This window comes from Musa acuminata, chromosome BXJ3-4, assembly GCF_036884655.1.
Source record: "Musa acuminata AAA Group cultivar baxijiao chromosome BXJ3-4, Cavendish_Baxijiao_AAA, whole genome shotgun sequence".
Lineage (NCBI taxonomy): Eukaryota > Viridiplantae > Streptophyta > Magnoliopsida > Zingiberales > Musaceae > Musa > Musa acuminata.
In genome coordinates this window covers 27,051,398-27,073,127 of record NC_088352.1, presented here as the reverse complement: position 1 = coordinate 27,073,127, position 21,730 = coordinate 27,051,398, and positions in this window count along the sequence as shown.

The following is a 21,730-nucleotide window of genomic DNA, read 5'->3' as shown; positions in this document are numbered from 1 at the left end:
GAAGTCATAAGATCTGATTGCCTCATCAAATCTTATGTTTCAACTTCGGAAAGCTTGCTTTAGTCCATAAATGGATCTAAGCAACATGCACACCTTATCTGGGCAATTCATAGATACAAATCCCTAAGGTTGTATCATATACATCTCCTCCTCGAGGTTCCCATTGAGGAATGCAGTTTTTCACATCCATCTGCCAGATCTCATAATCATAGTGTGCTGCAATATTCAATAGAATTCGGATAGATTTTAGCATTGCTACAGGTGAGAAGGTTTCGTCTTAGTCAACACCTTACCTTTGACGATATCCCCTAGCCACCGATGGGTAGCCTTGCTTTATAGGTCTCTACCTTTCCATCTACTCTGATCTTTTTTTTAAAGATCCACTTGCAACCGATGGGTACAATACCTTCAGGTGCATTAACTAGGTTCCAAACCTTGTTGGAGTACATAGAATCCATCTCAGAATTCATGGTTTCTTGCCACTTCCCAGAGTCTATACTCATAATAGCCTCCTCATACGTTTGAGGATCAATATCCCCAACATCCTCTCCTCTAATATGTCTCACATATCTCTCAGGAGGATGGGATACTCTGCCATACCTACGTAAACTTGAAACTTGTGTGTTAGGTACCTGAATAGACTCGGGCTGTAGAGTGGTGCTTGAGCTTGGTTCTCTAACCTCGCTCAACTCTATCATGCTCCCACTATCTCCATCAAGAATGTATTCCTTCTCAAGGAACACTGCTCTCTTGGCTATAAAGACCTTTTGGTCCTCGAGATGAGAGAAATAATATCCATAAGTTTTCATGGGGTATCCCACGAACTTGCACCGCTTTGTCCTCGATTCTAACTTATCATGGTTGTGTTTTTTAACATGGGTAGGATAGCCTTAAATCTTAACAATCTGAAGATTGGGCTTCTTCCCTTTCCATATCTCATATGGTGTAGACACTATCGACTTAGTTGGAACTCTGTTTAGAAGATAAGCTGCAGTCTGTAGGGCATATCCCCATAATGAGATGGGTAGGTCAACGAAACTCATCATGGACTGTACTATATCTAATAGCGTATAATTTCTCCTTTCAAAGACACCATTAAGCTGAGGTATATAAGGAGGTGTCCATTGGGATAATATCCCATGATTCTTGAGGAAATGAGTAAACTCTTACTTAAATACTCACCTCCTCGATCTAATTGAAGTCTTGAAACTCTTTCCAGTCTGGTTCTCCACTTCATTCTTATACTCTCTGAATTTCTCAAAGGCCTCAGACTTGTACTTCATTAAGTACACATATTCATATTTTGAGAAATCATCTGTAAAGGTAATGAAGTAGGAGTAACCACCAATGGCATGAGTTGACATGGGTCCACATACATCACTCTGTATGAGTTCCAATAGCTTAGTAGCTCTCTCTCCAGTTCCACTAAATTGAGAGTTGGTCAGTTTTCCACGAAGGCAAGGCTCGCAAGTTGCATATGACTCATAGTCAAATGGATCTAGATGTCCATCTTTTAGCAACTTTTGAATCTTTCCCTTATGGATGTAATGTAGCTTACAATGCCACAGGTATGCACTGTTCACCACATCTCATTACCTTTTAGATATACTTACATTCATGATATGTGGAGTAGTGTCTAGCATAAACAAATCTTTATGCAATATTCATCTCACCAATCTCCCCTCGGCTTTGACAGAATCTACAACAAATTGTAGATGTGATAAGTAATGCTGGTATCTAATACCAATGCACTATCATAAAAATCTGACAACTGCAGATTGATCATGAATGTACTTGAAGCTTCTCCAAGCTTCTATTTCACCCTCTCTACAAGGTACTCTTTGCAGTTCCTTTTCCAATGCCCATCTTTGCTACAATAGAAGCATCGACCTTTGTTCTTTTTCGGGTCTTTCTTAGCAACCTTTGTATTACCTGGTCTGCCCTTGTCCTTGCCCTTCTCAAGGGACTTTTCTGCTTTTCTTTTCTTTCTGGTCTCACTAGTGTAGAGAATTGGCTTCTCCTTTTTTATAGTGCTCTCTACCTCCCTCAATATATTGAGGAGCTCTAGGAGAGTCACCTCAAGCTTGTTCATATTAAAATTCATTATGAATTGTGAAAATGAATCTGGTAGGGATTGAAGCACAATGTCCACACATTAGTTATCCTCTAGAACCATTCCTAGACCTGTGAGTTTCTCTATCCACTCAATCATCTTTAGGACATGGTTCTAAACCGATGTCCCCTCAATCATCCTAGCACGGAAGAGGCTCTTGGATATCTCATATCGCTGAGTCCTTCCTTGTTCCTCAAATAATTTACAGACATGTAGGAGAATAGATCTGGCATCCATCTTTTCTTATTGTCTCTATAACTCAGGAGTCATAGAGCCCAACATGTAGTACTGAGCAAGAGTGGAGTCATCAATATACTTCACGTAACGAGCGATCTCATTCTCACTTGCCCCTTTCTCGGGCGTAGGTATCACTATATCAAGGACGTACGCGATTTTTTTCTCCGTCGTGAGAATAATTCTCAAGTTGTGGAGCCAATCCGTATAATTTGGACTAGTGAGGCAGTTGATATCAAGCATGCCACGTAAGGGATTTGAAACCAACATTTTTATGAAAATAAAGATGTAGCAGAAATGAATAACATGCAGATTTCATAAAAAATAAACAATCAAGATATGGGCTTCTATCTTAATATGCTCCCACTATTTTACTAGCGAGTCACGTGACACCATCAACATATGAAACGGAAGTCTCCGACAAACTTCTAGTGGGGATCAGGATCCAATCAGCATCTTATTAGGATTAAGAGCACTAAGGGGGGGGGGTGTGAATTAGTGCAGCGGAAAACTTTTGTCGGTTTAGAAATGATTTTTGTACGAAGAAATCTGTTTTGGATGAAAACTATTTCGGAAAGAACTTTAACTTAAGATCGAAACAAAAGTATAGTTGATGTAAAGTAACGGAGGTAATTTGCAATTAATATAAAGAGCAGAATGTAAATGCAAACCGAGATTTAGAGTGGTTCGGTCAATCTTGACCTACATCCACTTTTGGCTTCCTCCTCCGACAAGGTCACCGACGTCCACTAGAGGCCTTCCTTCAATAGGCGAAGGCCAACCACCCTTTTATAGCTTTTCTCTTTTTGAGGGTCTTAGGAGACAACCCTTACAAGTTTTCACTTCTCTCTTGAATGATCAAGACTTAGAAAGCAAAGAGGGAGAGGAACTCTAGCCTTTTATAACACTTTTAAGCTCTCAAATACTCATAATTAAAGCAAGCTTTTGGTTGTCCTTTCATGCAGAAAGGGTGGGGTTTATATAGGCCCAAATCAGTTTGAATTCGGAGCTCAAAAGTATCTATTCCCGGATTTCCGGGGTTCTGGTGGTACCACCACCATAACTGGGTGGTACTATTGCTTATCATCTATCACTGAGTTGTACTATCGCTCAATTTGGGCAGTACTATCACCTGACATCGCTTGGAGACTGAGCTCAGGCGGTACTACCGCCTGATAGGGGTAGTACCACCATTGGTAGTAATAACTGCCGGCAGTACCACCACCTGATAGGGGTGATACTGCTAGCCAGAATTCCTGGGAGACCAAGTTTCTTGGGCGGTGTCGTCGTCGGCCAGGAATTCTGGGTCCGAATGGGCTGATCCATTCGGCCCAATTAGGATGTGCCAAGGGCCCAGATGGCCCCATATTAAGTTAATGGGATCACCTCCTAATCCAAACTTAATCTATATGCTAACTACGACAATTAAGACATCAATACTAAAGATCATGTTTCGGTGCGTCAATCACTTCTTCCGGTAAACTTCCGGCGAACATCCGACTAACCCTCGGTGAAGCTCCGGCGGACTCCCGGCAAACTCCTGGACTTGCGATGATCATCTTGGCGAGTTCCGACGAGCTTCTTTGGCAAGCTCCTGGACTTCTCGGATTGTTCCTATAGAACCTCCGATGACCGTTTGAACTTCCGATGAACTTGCGGACCCCCAACGTGATCTTTGTCTTGACTCTGGCTCAACACCTACTGCATGTCTTACTGCCTTCGTAGTTAATCCTGCACACTTATCTCAACATACGGATTAGATAACCAAATGACAATTGACTTCATCATCAAAATCCGAGATTCAACAATTTCTCCCTTTTTGATGATGGCAATCAATTGATGATGGAGTTAACCTTAACTCCCCCTATCTTTATGCCATACTTGAGATAAGTCATTTTTGAATTCAAAGCCTTTGAATTCAAGAGACATATTGATAAGTTAAATTCATTTAAAATTATTAATACCCCCATCATGATTCCTATCATGATGTATCTTTCTGAAAATGATGTCAAGGCTTGAAATCCATTTTTTATGTCTTATATTTCAAATGTGAAAGATAGCAATCATAGCAATTCATCACATGGCAAGATATCAATTTGTAAGATTACGATGCAAGCTTTTGATATCTTAATATAATGTAAATATGACAATCATAGCAATTCATCATGTGGAAAGATATCATCATTGTAAGATATTAATTTATCACATATTAATATATCAATTTGTAAAATTATAATGTAAGCTCTAGTGCATAGCAATCATAGCAATTCTATCATCAATTTATCACATATTTCTCTCTATTTATCATCAACAAAAAGGAGAACATTTGAAGCATATTCAAGCATAAGTGTGGTAAAGATTCATGTCATAAAAAGATTCATATCATTTTTCAACAATAAGTGGTAAGATACCATTCATACAAATTATTTTTCAAACAATCATGACATGGAGATTACTTTCATTACTTCTTCCTTTTTATTTGTCATTAACGTTTTGCATGAAGGAGGAAAGCCATTATGAAATAACTTTGAATGAAGTTAAAAATGATAAGAGATTAAATCATGCTTCATTTTAATAAGAATCAAGATATACATGTAAAATTAAATTCTTGCAAGTGTTCATTAAAAAAATCTTCCTTCATCGAGAAGGAATTCATTTTCTCAAATCCATTTCTCGATTAAAAATTATTTTTCACGAGGTAAATCCATGAGAGATGCATTTATTAATCAATTCCATATGTCAAAAATCATGGAGCATTGATATGAAACAACTTTGATATGACATAGGCCCATGAAAGCTACATCATGTAAAATTTTAAGTCCGGAAGAGAAAATCATGTATTGTTAGGATCAATAAAGTCCGAAAATGAAGTTTAACAAATTCATGCATTCGGACAAAGTTTTGCCATAGCTTTTCAAACGTAATCATGAAGGTAAAACATGCTTATCATCATGGAAATCAAGGCACACAATTTCCAACATGTTATATAGTCATGTAAAATTCGTATCATAATATTTTCAACATTGAGTGATTGATTATAGATCAAGAAAGTCCAAAAAATCAATTTAATAAGTTCATGCATTTGGACAAATCAACATTCCTAATTCTCTTCTAATGAAATCAAATTGTTCTTCACTTAAAGGCTTTGTAAAAATATCAGTTAGTTGATGTTTAGTATCAATGAACTCTATAATAACATCATGATTAGTGACATGATCTCATATAAAGTGATGTCTAATATCAATATGCTTTGTTCTTGAGTGTTGAATGAGATTCTTTGTTAAGCATATTGCAATTGTGTTATCACATTTAGTGGGAATATTTTTAAGATGAACTTTATAATCTTCTAAGGTGTTTATCATCTAAACAACTTGTGCATAGTATGCACTAGCTGCAATATACTCAGCTTCGGTTGCAGATAGTGCAACCGAGTTTTGTTTCTTGGATGACCAAGAAACAAGTGCATATCCCAAAAATTGATATATTCCTGATGTGCATTTTCTATCTAGTCCACACCCAGCAAAATCTGCATCAACATAGGCAATTAGCTCAAAATTCTCAGATTTTGGATACCATAATCTTAGATTTGTGATACCTTTAAGATATCTAAGTATTCTTTTAATTGCTTTGAGATGAGATATCTTAGGATTCGATTGAAACCTAGCACAAAGTCCTACACTGAACATGATATCCGGTCTAGTTACAGTGTGGTAAAGTAAACTTCCTATTATACCCCTATAAGTTTTTTTATCAAAGCTTTCTCTACATTCATCAATTTCTAACTTAGTGGAGGTGCTCATAGGAGTGTTGATAGCTTTTGAGCTATCCATATTAAATCTTTTTAGTAAATCTAAATTGTATTTAGTTTGACTAATAAAGATGAAATTGCTTAGTTGCTTAATTTGTAAGCCTAAAAAGAAGGTTAATTTTACCATCAAACTCATTTCAAATTCAAGGCTCATAGTTTTAGCGAAAGATTCACAAAGAGATTCGTTCGTAGAACCGAAGATAATATCATCAACATAAATCTGAACAATGAGAAAATTATTTTCAAAATTTTTGATAAACAATGTAGTGTCGACCTTGCCTTTAGAGAAATTATTTTTAATAAGAAAAGAACTAAGTCTCTCATACCAAGCCCTTGGGGCTTATTTTAAACCATAGAGAGCTTTAGTTAATTTAAACACATGATTAGGGAGACTATTATTTTTAAATCTGGGAGGTTGTTCAACATAAACTTCTTCGAAAATAAAGCCATTAAGACAAGCGCTTTTAATATCCATTTGAACCAACTTAAAATTAGTACTACTAGCATAGGCAAGGAGCATCCTTGTGACTTCTAATCGAGCCACAGGAGCGAAGGTTTCTTCGTAATCGATACCTTCTTCTTGGTTGAAACCATTGGCCACTAATCTATCCTTATTTCTAACCACGATACCGGACTCATCTAGCTTGTTTCTAAAGACCTATTTAGTACTAATAACTAAATGGTCATTTGGCCTAGGAACAAGCTTCCACACCTCATTTCTCTCAAATTGATTTAACTCATCTTGCATTGCGATAATCCATGAATTATCTTTCATGGCTTCGTCAATACATTTAGGTTCAATATGGGAGAGAAAAGCGGCGTTTGCACAAAAATTTTTAAGAGAAGAACGTGTTTGAACCCCCTTAGATATGTCTCCTATGATTAGCTCCTTGGGATGAGCATCTACATACTTCCAATCCTTAGGTAAGGATGTTTCAGAAGTAGATACATCCAAGTTGATAGTTGGAGAAGGGGTTTCATTTAAATTCAAGGAATCGAAATTAACATCATCATCAAAATCGTTTTTCTTGATTTCGTAAATCTCGTTGAAAACAACATGAATGGATTCTTCGATAATTAAAGTTCTTTTATTGACGATACGAAATGTTTTAGAAATCGAGGAATAACTAAGAAAAATCCCTTCATCGATTTAGCATCAAATTTTCCTAAGGCATCTTTTTCATTAAATATAAAACACTTACACCCAAAAACTTTAAAATATGAAACATTGGGTTTTTTATTGTTTCACAACTCATAAGGGATTTTGGTGAGTAAGGGTCTTACTAGAATTCTATTCATAAAATAGCATGCCATGTTTACGGCTTCGGCCCAAAAATATTTGGGTAGACTATGTTCATTCAACATGGTTCTTGTCATTTCTTGTAAATTTCTATTCTTTCTTTCTACTACTTCATTTTGTTGAGGATTTCTTGGAGTAGAGAAGTTGTGGTTGTATCCATAAGATTCACAAAATTCTTGAAAATTACGGTTTTAAAATTCACCATTGTGATCACTTCGAATTGAAGAAATTATAGAACCCTTTTCATTTTAAACAAGTTTACAAAACTTGGTGAAATATCTAAAGCATTCACTTTTATGTTTTAGGAAATAAGTCCATGTGTATCTACTATAATCATCTACCATAACAAAAGCGTATTTGCTACCTCCTAGGCTTGATGTAGAGTTTGATCCGAATAAGTTCATATGGATCAATTGCAAAGGTCTAGAGGTGCTTATTTGATTCTTAGATTTGAAGCTACCCTTTATTTGTTTTCCTAATTGACAAGCATCACACATATTATCTTTGATGAACTTGATATGAGAAATTTCTCTTACAAGTTCTTTAGATGAAATTTGGGTGATTAGTTTCATGCTAGCATGACCTAATCTCCTATGCCAAAGCCAAGCATCATCATTCAAAATCGAGAAACACATTTTATTACAAAGATCATTGATGTTAATGGTGTATACGTTATTTTATTTTAATACAATCATAGATGTGTTCTTGTGTGGTTTTTCAATGATGCAAGCATTAGATTCGAATTTGACAATATATCCTTTATCACACAATTGACTAATGCTCAAGAGGTTATGTTTTAAACCATCAACTAACAAAACATCTTCAATAAAGAAGTTGGATTTATTACCTATGGTTCCTTTGCCAATAATTTTACCATTGTTGTTGTCTTCGAAGTTGATATAGCCTTCGTCTATGCTAGTGAGCTTAGAGAATTGAGATGGATCTCTAGTCATATGCCTTGAGCATCCACTATCAAGGTACCATCTCTTGCTCCAAGCTTGTGGTGATATATGTTTCTACAAAAAAGGATGATTTTTAGGTACCCATTTAATCTTGGGTACCTCAAAATCTGATCTAAATTGTTTGTCATGTTGCATAGAGTTCTTTATGGTTTCTTATGGAACCCAAATCAATTTGTTAGGACTAATCTTCTTGAATGGACAATGATAAGTTCTATGTCCATGTTTGCAACAAAAGTTGCATTTGTTTTGATGCGAAATATGCAAGATAGGGCCTTTAATGAAGGTGGTCGGATTTTGGTGAGGACTTCTCACAAATCCTATTCCACTTTTTTTAGGAACGTAACCTTTATTTATAAGAATTATATTCAAAGACTTGCTACCAACCTTGAATTTCTTCGAGGTGACCTAGAGTAGCAAGCTCTCTTTTTGAAGAATTTCTAAATTATGACATTTCGTATATGGAGCTAAATTATTATTATGTTTAATTTTTAATTTATCGAAATTACTAACAAGACTATCATGCTCCTTTTTTAACAATTTATATTTTCTACTAATTATTTTGCATTCATCAAATAAATCATGGAAAAGCATTTAACAATTCATCGAAAGATAAATCTACATCAATTAAATTTGATACCTCCTTTCCAATGGCCATAAGTGCATAATGAGCAACTTGCTTAGCATTGGACTCCTCTTCTTCGGATGTGTTTGAGTCATCCCACATTACTTTGAGCGCATTATTCTTTAGTGTTCTCTTCTTGGCTTAGGGACAATCACTTTTATAGTGTCCTAGCTTCTCACATTCGTAGCAAATAACTTGGTCTTTTTTGGTTCAAATTTATTTTTATTATCATTTTTAAATTTATTTCTTTTAATAAATTTTTAAAATTTTCTTATTATAAGTGCCAAGTCATCGTCAAAGTCCTCATCACTTGAGTTTTCTCTCAAGTGGTCTTCTTGAGTTCTAAGTGTCATATCATTCCTGTTCTTTGGAAGGGTGTCCTCATGCTCTTCATGAGCTTTGAAAGTCATTTCGTAGGTCATTAATGACTAGATTAATTCTTTAAAAGGGAAGTTGTTTAAATCTTTAGCCTCTTGAATAGTAGTGACTTTAGGGTCCCAACTCTTTGGAAGGGATCTTAGAATTTTGTTAACAAGCTCAAAATCCGAAAAACTTTTACCAAGTCCTTTTAGACCATTAACGACATCCGTAAAACGAGTGTATATGTCACCTATGGTCTCACTCGGTTTCATACGAAAAAGTTCATAAGAATATACTAAAAGATTGATTTTTTGCTCTTTCACTCGACTCGTGCCTTCGTGAGTCACTTCGAGTATATGCCAAATATCAAATACAGTTTCACAAACTGAAACACGATTAAACTCATTTTTATCAAGTGCACAAAATAAGGCATTCATAGCCTTTGCATTTAGAGCGATAGTCTTCTTCTCCGATTCATTCCAATTGATCATTGGAAGAGAAGACTTTAAAAATCTATTTTCAATAATATTCTAAAGTTTAAAATCCATGGAAATAAGGAAGATCCTCATTTGGGTCTTCCAATAGGTGTAGTCCGTCCCATTGAACATGGGCGGACGTGTAATAAAGTGACCTTCTTGGTTTCCGACATATGCCATCTCTCTTGGGTTTTAATCCAATTGAGAGTGAACATACTCTGATACTAATTATTATGATCAAGAGCACTAAGAGGGGGGGGGTGAATTAGGGCAGCGAAAAACTGTCGTCGTTTCAAAAATGACTTTCATACGAAGAAATATGTTTTGGATAAAAACCATTTCGGAAAGAACTTTAACTTAAGATTGAAATGGAAGTATAGTTGATGTAAAGTAATGGAGGCAATTTGTAGTTAATATAAAGAGCAAAATGTAAATGCAAACCGAGATTTAGAGTGGTTCAGTCAATCTTGACCTACATCCACTTTAGGCTTCCTCCTCCGACGAGGTCATCGATATCCACTAGAGGCCTACTTTCAACAGACGAAGGTCAACCACCCTTTTACAGCTTTTCTTCATTTGACAGACTTAGGAGACAACCCTTACAAGTTTTCACTCCTCTATTGAATGATAAAGACTTAGAAAGAAAAGAGGGAGAGGAACTCTAGCCTTTTATAACACTTTTAAGCTCTTAAATACTCATAATAAAAGCAAGCTTTTGGTTGCCTTTTCATGCAGAAAGGGTGGGGTTTATATAAGCCCCAATTAGTTTGAATTCGGAGCTCAAAAGTGTCTATTCCCGGATTTTCGGGGTCCTAGCAGTACCACCGCCATAACTGGACGGTACTACCGCCTGTCATCTATCACTGAGCAGTACTACTGCTCAGTTTGGGTGGTACTACCGCCTAACATCGCTTGGAGATTGAGCTTAGGCGGTATCACCGCCTGATAGGGGCAGTACCATCGCTGGCAGTAATAATTGTCGGTAGTACCATCGCCTGACAGGGGCAGTACTACCGCCTAGAATTCTTGGGAGACCAAGTCTCCTGAGCGGTGCCAGCGCCGGTCAGGAATTTTAGGTCTGAATGGGCTGATCCATTTGGCCTAATTTGGGTCTACCAAGGGCCTAGTTGGCCACATATTAAGTTAATGGGATCACCTCACAATCCTAACTTAATCTACATGCTAACTACGATAATTAAGACATCAATGCTGCAGATCATGTTCCGGTGCATCAATCGCTTCTTCCGGATAAGCTTCTGACGAACTTCTAACGAACATTCGATTAACCCTGGGTGATGCTCCGGCGGACTCCTGACAAACTCCTAGACTTGTGACGATTCTCTTAATGAGTTTCGACGAGCTTCTTTGGTAAGCTCCTGGACTTCTCGGATTATTCCCATAGAATCTCCGACGACCGTCCAGACTTCCGACGAACTCTCGAACCCCCAACGTGATCTTTGTCTTGACTCCGGCTCAACACCTGTTGCATGTCTTACTGCTATCGTAGTTAATCCTGCACACTTATCTCAATATACAGATTAGATAACCAAATGGCAATTGACTTCATCATCAAAATTTGAGATTCAACATATCTTAGTGTAACTTCGAGGGACTCGACCAATCACACTAAGCCCAAAAGGTAGGCAACTAGGGTCAATCTAATTGCCTCACGTTTACCGACTTAATATTATCAAGAAAGGAGTTTCTATTATTTGGTCTCTTAATATGACATGTTAAACATATACATATTTAATATATATCTACATCGCATGCATATATATATACATATCTAGTAGGTGTATAAGCAATCACACATCACACGAGTAATCACACCAGATGGTCATGGACCATAGCCTAATGTGATCAGGCTTGAGCCAGTAGGCCTAATTACTCACATCAAGATCTATGTGTGTAGCGGTGCATCTCCATGCCCTGTGATCATTCATCTTGTCCTCGTTCCGTCGACATCTCGATACATCTCCATGCATTGCGATCGTCCGTCTCGTGGGTCTTGCTATTGCATCCACGCTCCCACTATGCCTCCTTATGTGATTACAACTTAATCATATGCACGCAGGCCCGATAATAAACGAGAAATATAATGGAGGCTCGTAGGCCCCAATAATAATAATCATAAGTACACACATCACACTGTCCATGATCATCCGTCCACCCATCATATATCATATGTATAAATCATCATTATGTACGACTACTAGATAATAATAAAAATAATAATTAATTAAAATTTTAATTAATTAATATTTTAAATCAGGGACATGTAGGGAATTTCTGAATTACAAGGGGTATTTTCATAATTTGGACAAAGGATAGAAACTGAAATTTCTCAAATTCCGAGGGGTGTGGCGCCGCTTCTCCCTACGGCACCTCACCCCGCGGGAGAAGCAATCGCAGGTGCCTCTACTTGTGGGTTGCTAGCTCCGTCGGCCGTAAGCTTGCTGCAAGCAGGCCGCCGACCAGTTGCTGTAGGCACAATACTTGTGCATGCACTAGCGCTGTGCTGCCTGGTTATGGCTGCCGCTACAAGTGGCTATAGGCACGTAGATCGATGGCAGCAACTGTTGATGCCCTTCCTTGTTTTTGCGTCAATGATTTTTGACTTCAAAATTCTTCCTAAACATAATACATGCAATTCAAAACCAATCATTCGTATGAACTACTTGGCTCTGATACCACTATTGGTAAATCTTGAGGGCGACATCACATGCGCAACGGAAGAACAAGAAAATAAAAATCCATTGTTTCCCAAAAGATATTCGTCGTCGTGCGAAGATTGGTGTGAAAAAATTCGCAAAACAAACTGCGTACAGAATATATTGTGTTACCTGGGGAGATCGTATATCCCTATTTCCTTGTAGATCTCTAGGAGAAGGTGAAGGAGGTCAAGCGTCCTCCTCTCGAGCGGTGATCCACACAGCAGGGCTACGACGACGCTCCTCAAAACTCTAGGCCTACTCTGAGGTGGAGAGGGGGAGGAGAATAGGACAGGTAAGCAAAGGCTTTAGCCTATGAATCACTGAATCCCTCTTATTTATAGAGGTCCCCTATCAAACCCTAATGGATCCTCCTCTAGTAGGTATTGGATCTGTATCCAATTATCTAAGCCTTTTAGATTAGTGGATCTCTATCCAATAATCTCTCATGGGCTCTTATTGGATCTCATACATGGGATCCAATAATTCAGGAGCTTATTGGATATCCAATAAGATATGGGCTCCGGCGGATATTTAATATCTGAACCTCTACTCATCGCAATACTTACCATATGTGTGTGACCCTCTAGGCCCAATATCGAGCTGGCCATAAGTCATACATATCAGAACTCTTTTGTTAGGATCCTTTTATTTTCTATGATTTAATTTTATATTCTGTATATTTATTAAGTCTGTTTGGTTTAGCTAAAGTCGGAACTCTATAAATAGGGATGTAATTGTTTCTTTTCAGTTATCTATGAAAAATACTATTATGTCTTTTGACAAACCCTAGGAGGTCGATCCCCTCGAAGCGATCAAGGAGGGCTGATCCCCTCGAAGTGATCAAGGAGGCCGATCTCCTCGAAGTGATCATCCCATTTCTCTTTTTCTTTTTTACGATAAGACTTTAAGGTCTTATCATTTGGTATCAGAGCAGCGATCCTTGGCATTCTCGCTACAACATAACTATTCAAAAAAAAAAAGGGAAAAAGGATTGTTACCCCGGTGGCCACCGAGAAGGGTTCCTTGCTTCCCTTCTTCCCCACCGCCGCCCCTGCTCTCCGGTAGGCCGCGCCCTACAGTGACCGTTGCTGCCTCCTTCCCAATGCTGACATTATTTCCTAGCCGATCGACCAACACCATCGCTACCTCCCCAGCCAGCGACCTCTCCTCCTCGCTTCCCCATCTCGCTCGAGCGAGAAGGACCACTAGCACCGTCCCCCTGCCAACGGACCACCCCTTCGTCGTTGATACTATCGGCGATGCTACTCTAACTTCCTTGCTACCGTGCCCCCGCCCCCCCCCCCCCCCCCAGGTCCCAGCCACAGTCGCCATTGCCCCCTCCTCACAGCGACCGAAATAGGGCAACTCACCGTTGCTGCCCTTGTTCCAGCCATGCCTCCACTAGTCGCGCCACCTCCAGCACTCCTCTTCCCCTCGAGCGCCGTCGCCGCCCAACCGACCCATCACCACTGCAGGCCACTGTGCGACGACCGTCGCTCGCCTCCCAGCTACCGCTCCACCTTGCTTTGCATCCTTTGTAACCGAAACATAGCACAGGCAACTCACCTTCCTGCCCCTGTTTCCAACCATGCCTATAGTCTCCGTTGCACTACTGAAGGTCTAGCAATATGTTGAACTCGCTAAACAATTTAGCCTCTTATAGATGTATCCTTCTCATGTCAAAGAGAAAGTTACAATACTCTATGGTGTCAAGTTTGGTCACCTTGGGATGGCTATGGATAGTCCATCTTCCATACACAATATATTTTGTATGTTTATTAATATAATATATATATATATATATATATATATGTCATTATTAATTATTTAGTGGAGGAGTGCAGTTGAATCGGAGACAATTTGAAAATTCACAATCTTGTATCATATGGTGTATTTAAAATCAGATTTTTATTCAAGACTTACTATTTTCTCGATCAGCAATTATAGAAGCATACACATGCGTAATCAGACAGGTTTGAATTAGGTATACATTGTCCTTCTCCATTCTTTTCCTTAAAGCATTGTTCTTTACAAGCAGATAAGTTGCAGCCACCATGATTCAAGTATTCTTGACATCTTGCTGCGTCCACCAAGGTCACAATAGCGTTGACTGTATATTCCACATAAAGAAAATACATTTGTATAAATATCATGGTATGAAGTCTTTTAAATCTAAAAAAAAAAAAAAAAAACATCCTCTATGTGCTGTGAAATAAATGTTAATGTTAATAAAAATAAGATGCATATTGGGGCTCGGAAATCGTAGAATGATTTGGCCATAGTTACTCGACGAAAGAAAGAAAAAGAAAAACTATCCGAAGGTAATCTAATAAAATTTACACTCAAATAATAATAAAATTTAAGAACAAATAAAGAGAGATAATACCGGAGGCGAAGATAGTGAGCACCAAAAGGAAGGAGACGAGGGAAATTTTTGCCATCCTTCAATATGAATGATATTTACTTTTGTTGAGTAAACGACTTCAATTAAGTCATATATATATATAGTTACACGGGCCATGAACAATCATTTGAATATATTATATCCTTGCATTCTTCTTTTGAAAGATATAGTCTTTATTGCATTTGCATGGTTGCAGAGAGCATGAACAATAATTTAAATAGTTTATTTCTTTCCATTCAATCATTTAAATAGTTTATTTCTTTCCATTCAATAAAAGATACAGTATTTATAGCATATTCTAATTTTTTTACTGATTATGTATTATCTACGACCATACATATTTTTGGCTAATGTGTAACCCCAAAACCTATTTGAAAAATTAAATTGAGTTGAAATATACTACTTGGTTGATTTAAAAAATTTTGAGTTTCCATCCTATTTGGATATTATCATGAAATTTACACAAATTCGATCAAGTCAAATTAGGTACTTATTTAAAAAAATTAATCAAATTATCAATTGAATTTGTTGAGATTCGTTAAAGTAATAAAAAATTTCCCTTTTTTGACTTACTTGGTGATTTTTTTTTTTTAGAATGTTGATGGTAAAAATTAAATGGAAGTTCTAAAGCATGAATTAAGAATGTTTTTAAATGGTTCAACATGGCAATACTTATTTAACCATAAAATATTTAAGGAATCTTATCATTAGTGAATTTTTTTTATTGATTGATAATCATAATCAAAATCTAATTAGATCTATAACATATAGTATTCAATTAAACATAGCCTAATACTATTACCACTAGTGTTTCTTTTCATAAGCTCATACGAAGAGTTTTGTCATTTATACAATAGGCTTTAGCTTATTTTAGGGTCAAGAATTAGAGAAGAGGTTGAAAACTTTTATGATGATGATGAAATTAATTAATGAATCCAAAACATAAATCTTATATGATAATAAGAGATATAAGAGATACTATGACTATGAATATAAACTACCAAAGGATTTAAAGTTAAGTTAGAGGATTAGATGTTGAACCGTAGGATAGATCGATATGACAAGTAATCTATCGATAAATCGAAAGATGAATCGATGATTCAAAGGATCAGATGATATATCATAGAGGTATGGTCGATGTATCAAAAGGAATGGTCACATACGTTGTGTCATCGAAGCTTTGATTGAGTGCCTAATGCCTGAGTCGGGGTTTTGATCGAAGTTAATAGGGCTATAATTATGTTACTAATAGTCTAAAATGTGACTTTGATTAGGCTTTGTCGAGTGGAGGCTAATGTAGGATACAGTGTGCTGGTCAATGGGCCATATTGAGCTCTTACTAGGATATTGTGGTATTGCCTAGGCAATGAAGCACCTATATAGGTGATAGCGGTAGGACCTTTTGTCATATTTTCTTATCTTATAGAAGTCTTTATTCGGTTCATGCATGTTCTTGAGTTTGAGTAATGTCATGAATTTGTAAAAGGTGTGAGGAAATTGTAAAAGCTTAAAAATAAGGTTTAGTAAGCCTTGGAATCCCTTTTTATAAATTATTTAAAATAAAATAATATATATATATATTAACGACATGTCCACCTACTTATAGAAATTGTTAATGAATTAAAAACTCTAAACAAAAATAACTAATATTAGATTAGTGAGTCAAATTCTTAGGAAACCTATGAGATGACTTACAAAATTTATATAAAAATATATAAAATAAAGGTTTATATTTTTTTTTTTGAAGAATTCATAGAAACCTATGAGATGACTTACAAAATTTATTCAAAAATGACATTGTCTTCTTAGAAGAATGTTCAAACGAGACAAGTTTGAGAAATAACTCTTCTTACAAGAGTTCATACAGGAATGTTGAAACAAGGTAAGTTCTAAGTTAGAAATAACCGTTCTTACGACAAGATTCAAAAGATATATGAAGAAAAATAATCCAATAAGAAAAAATGTCAAGACCAAAAATGAGCCAAAAAAAATTTAATTACATATTATGAAGATAGAGAATAAATACTCTAAACTTAACCAAACATATTATTTTCTATAGATCTCACCAACGACAAAATATCCATATAGCTATTTGTAAATAATTGTAACTTATAGTTTGGTTTTTATTGTTGTTGTTATTCAATTCATATAAAACCATTTTAATATACCATTTGTCTCTCATGTTACCCCATATAATAAACCATTAGAAATACTCTATAGAGACCCCCTATAATTATACCTTCAAATGCCAAGTTAAAGGAGACGCCCTGTAGTTCAAAATTAAAAATAGAAAGAAAATAGAAAAAAACATTTTGCCTTTTCCCTTTCAAAGTACCAAAAGAGACATGAAATTTGGTGGAAAGAAAACACCCGCTTTTTCTAAATAGAAGAGTTAATTGTTTCCTTCACAAAATTGTTTGGCAGTCTTCACAAAAGGTTTCTAGCAACATATATTTTCCATTGGTCTCCGTTCGACCAACAATGTAAATTTGCTAGTACTATAAGAATTATAGAATCGGACTAAAAAAAGTTATAAACAAGAGATTGTCTCTTCTTATAGATATTTTTCCATCACGTAGAAGAGTAAATGTTCTTGGAAGTTACTGAAGCAAAACTATTTCGTAATGCTATGTCACAATTCATGCCTTTGAAAAGTTTTATCACGGAAATGTTGTGGAGTTGACATCGAATCACAATCCTTTGATCCTTTTTAATAGTGTTTGATAATGTTCATATGTTATACCTCGATTACCCTTGTGATCCTTTTAAGATTTCCTACATAATCATGATCGTATATGACCAATTTGAGTCGCTTTTGGAACTCATTCTCCTCCGACCATGACTATGAGATTGGCCAATTTCATATATATCTGTCAACTTACAGCTATTCCATCGAACATTACATTGCTTATCGAGTAAGTTAGGTTTCCACAAGAAGGCTCATTACTGCCAAGTCAAATTCCACTCAATAATCCATGTTGCTTACCATTCAAGAGTAATAAATTATACATGTTTTATATACATAAATATAATATTTGCTTCCATATACAATAAAACTTGTAAACAAGTATATATAGTTTTGCATAACAAAAGAATACATGGCTCAACGATGGTGAAAGGGGAAGGTTGGGTGCTTGACCTCCACATCTTGCCCGGTTCCTGACTTCCATGTCCCAAGAACAATAAGGGGGGTCAAGCGTCCAACCCTCGTGCCTCGATGATGAGGTGGTGGTCGAGTTTCCTAACCTTTGTGGCGTGACAAAAGTCAGTAACTCTAACCTCTGTTGTGGCATCAATGACATGAACTTTGATATGCTATATTGTTTCTGTCAAGATCGAGAGCACTAAGAGGGGGGGGTGAATTAGTGCAGCGAAAATCTTTCAGCGATTAAAAACGAAAGCTGCGTTTGTTCAATAAAAGTGATTTCGATGTAAAAGCCGATCTTAAGATTAAGCGCAGTTTACGCAGTTTGCATCTAAACTCAGTTTGCGTCTAAACGCAGTTTGCGTCTAAACGCAGTTTTACGTCTAAACTCAGTTTACATCTAAACGCAGTTTGCGTCTAAACACAGTTTGCGCCTAAACGCAGTTTGCGTCTAAACTCAGTTTGCGCAGTTTACGTCTAAACACAGTTTTACGTCTAAACGCAGTTTTACGTCTAAACGTAGTTTTACGTCTAAACGTAGTTTTACGTCTAAACGCAATTTGCGCAGTTTTAGAAAGATCTGAACTTAGAAACTCGTTCGTAAAAGCACAAAAGACAGTTTGCAGTTATAAATGGAATCAGAACGTAAACGTAAACTATAATGTAAAGATCGTACGAAAACATCGATTTACGTCTGAATGCAGATTCGGAAAAATCAGAACTTAGAGACTTGTTCGTAAAAGCGCAGAGGGCAGTAGCTATGTAGGAGGTTTACAGTAATGATAAAGTGCTCAAAGTAAAAGCAAACCAGAGATTTAGAGTGGTTCGGTCAGTCTTGACCTACTCCACTTTTGGCTTCCTCCACCGACGAGGTCACCGACGTCAACTAGAGGCCTTCCTTCAATAGGCGAAGGCCAACTGCCCTTTTACAGTTTCACTCCTTTTGAAAAGGCTCAGGAGACAACCCTTACATATCCTTTCTCTCCTCTCTTTACAACTCAAGACTTGAAGAACAGAAAGAGGAAAACTTTTGGACTTTACACAAATTTGAGCTCTTAGAATCACAGAAAAGATCAAGAATTCGGTGTGGATCTGTGTTGAATGGGTGGGCTATTTATAGGCCCCAACCCAGTTCAAATTTGGAGCTCAAAACGATCAAATCCCGGAATTCCGGGATCAGGCGGTTGCACCTCCTGACTGGAGAGGTTGCACCGCCTGGCAGAGCTCGGAGACTGAGCCCAGGCGGTTGCACCTCTCTGTCAGGGGCGGTTGCACCGCTTGAGTCTGGCTCGGAGACTGAGCCACAGGCGGTGCCACCTCTTGACTGAGGCAGTTGCACCTCTCTGCCAGAGCTCGAAGACCGAGCTCAGGCGATGCTACCTCTCTGTCAGGGAGGTTGCACCGCCAAGTCTAACTCGAAGACTGAGCTCAGGCGGTGCTACCTCTCTGTCAGGGAGGTTGCACCGCCAAGTCTAACTCGAAGACTGAGCTCAGGCGGTGCTACCTCTCTGTCAGGGAGGTTGCACCGCCAAGTCTAACTCGAAGACTGAGCTCAGGCGGTGCTACCTCTCTGTCAGGGAGGTTGCACCGCCCAATCTAGCTCGAAGACTGAGCTCAGGCGGTTGCACCTCCTTGCTGGGGCGGTTGCACCGCCTAGTCTCGCTAGGAGACTTAGCCCAGGCGGTGCCACCTCCTGGCCTAGGCGGTTGCACCTCATGGTGCAATCAGGGTCCGAATGGTTAGCTCCATTCTGCCCAATTTCAATCTTTTCAAGGGCCCAATTGCCCCAAGATTAAGCTAATGGGATCACCTCCCATTTTCCAACTTAATCAATGTGCTAACTACGATTAAATCTAAGACAATTTCTGCAGCTTTGCTCCGATGCGTCAATCGCTTCTTCCGGCGAGTTTCCGGCGAACTTCCATCGATCATCCGATGAACCCTCGGTGATTCTTCTGCGGACTTCCGGCAAACTCCTGGACTTTGCGACGATCCACTTGGCGAGTTCCGACGAGCTTCGCTTGGCAAGCTTCTGGACTTCTCGGATCTGTTCTCGCAGAACCTCCGACGACCGTCCGAACTTCCGTCGAACTCTCGAACTCCCAACATGATCATGATCTTGACTCCGGCGCAACTCCTGCTGCTTGTCTAACTTTTATCGTAGTTAATCTTGCACACTTAAAGCAAAACTTTGATCGAGACAATTAATCCTAAGCAATTAACCAAGTTGTCCGGCATGTCATTGGTCCCTCGACGCTTCGTCTGATTCTTCGGCGCATCGTCCTCTCCTGCGGCCTATTGCCTAATCGGTCAGTTGACTTTGCAACTCCGATATCCTTGGCACAATAACCGCTCTTCTTGGCCCGATGCCCGAGTCCACTTCCCGGAGCCTTCTATCGATACGTCGACCGATCTACCGGCCCGACGTCCAATCTTCTGACATATTCCTTCGGCACAACATGATTTTCCTGCTTTAATTGTCTCATCCTGATCGAAGCATCCTGCGTCACTCAAAACACAGATTAAATCATAAAGATATATCAAGTAGTTTCATCATCAAAATACGAGATTCAACAATCTCCCCCTTTTTGATGATGACAACCACTTGATGACGGAGTTAAACTGAACTCCCGGAGTTTAAACAAACTCCCCCTATCAATATGCCATCTTGATAGAACCTTGAATTCAAACTGAATTCAAGTCATTGCAATATTCATCATGAATACTTGCAACACGTCAACATGAACATATGCATAAACTTATGCATCACATGTCATGTCATCAACATACTTTCATCAACATACTTCTCCCCCTTTGTCATCAACAAAAAGGAGAAGTATCACTATCAATCGTTTGTGATATTGGTTCAACTCATTGCATGAAAAACATAATATCAAGTTTTATCATCATGCAATTTTGCTAGAAAATATAGTAAGTGTTGAATCATGCTTAGAATATTCAAGCTATCAAGTTTTAGATATGCAAGTTTTATAGCATACAAGATAGCACTTGGTATGAAAATTAGAGATGTTCAAGATAGCAAGTTCTACATCATGCAAGCTAGCAAATTAGAGATGTTCAAGAAGGCAACTCTTGCTTCTTGAAATATGAAAATTTTGTCCACTTTGCTAGATGTGCAAGTTAGCATGTTTTGCTTCTTGAGATAGGCAAGATAGCACCTTTGTTCTTTTTGTTTCTTAAGATGTTCAAGATAGCAATTTCTTCTCTTTTGAGAAGTGAAAATTTGCTTTCTTTTTGAATTGTGCATGCAAGTTATCTCCTCCTTAGTCATTGTCAAAAAGAAGGGAAAACCCTTTCTGTCAATTTCTAAATCATGACAAAGGTGAGTAATCATTTTTATTTCAAAATTTCATAATTGAGATAAACCTTGAATTCAAATCAATGCAATTTTAATCAAGGTTCATATCATATGCAATACATTACGTAGAAAGCATAAGTATTGCATGCATCATTTTAGCAACAAATCGTAGCATTTCATCACATGGCAAGATATCATCAAGTAGAATTACGATGCAAGTTCTTGATATCTTAACATGATGAAAATTCAAATATGGCACTTATAGTATCA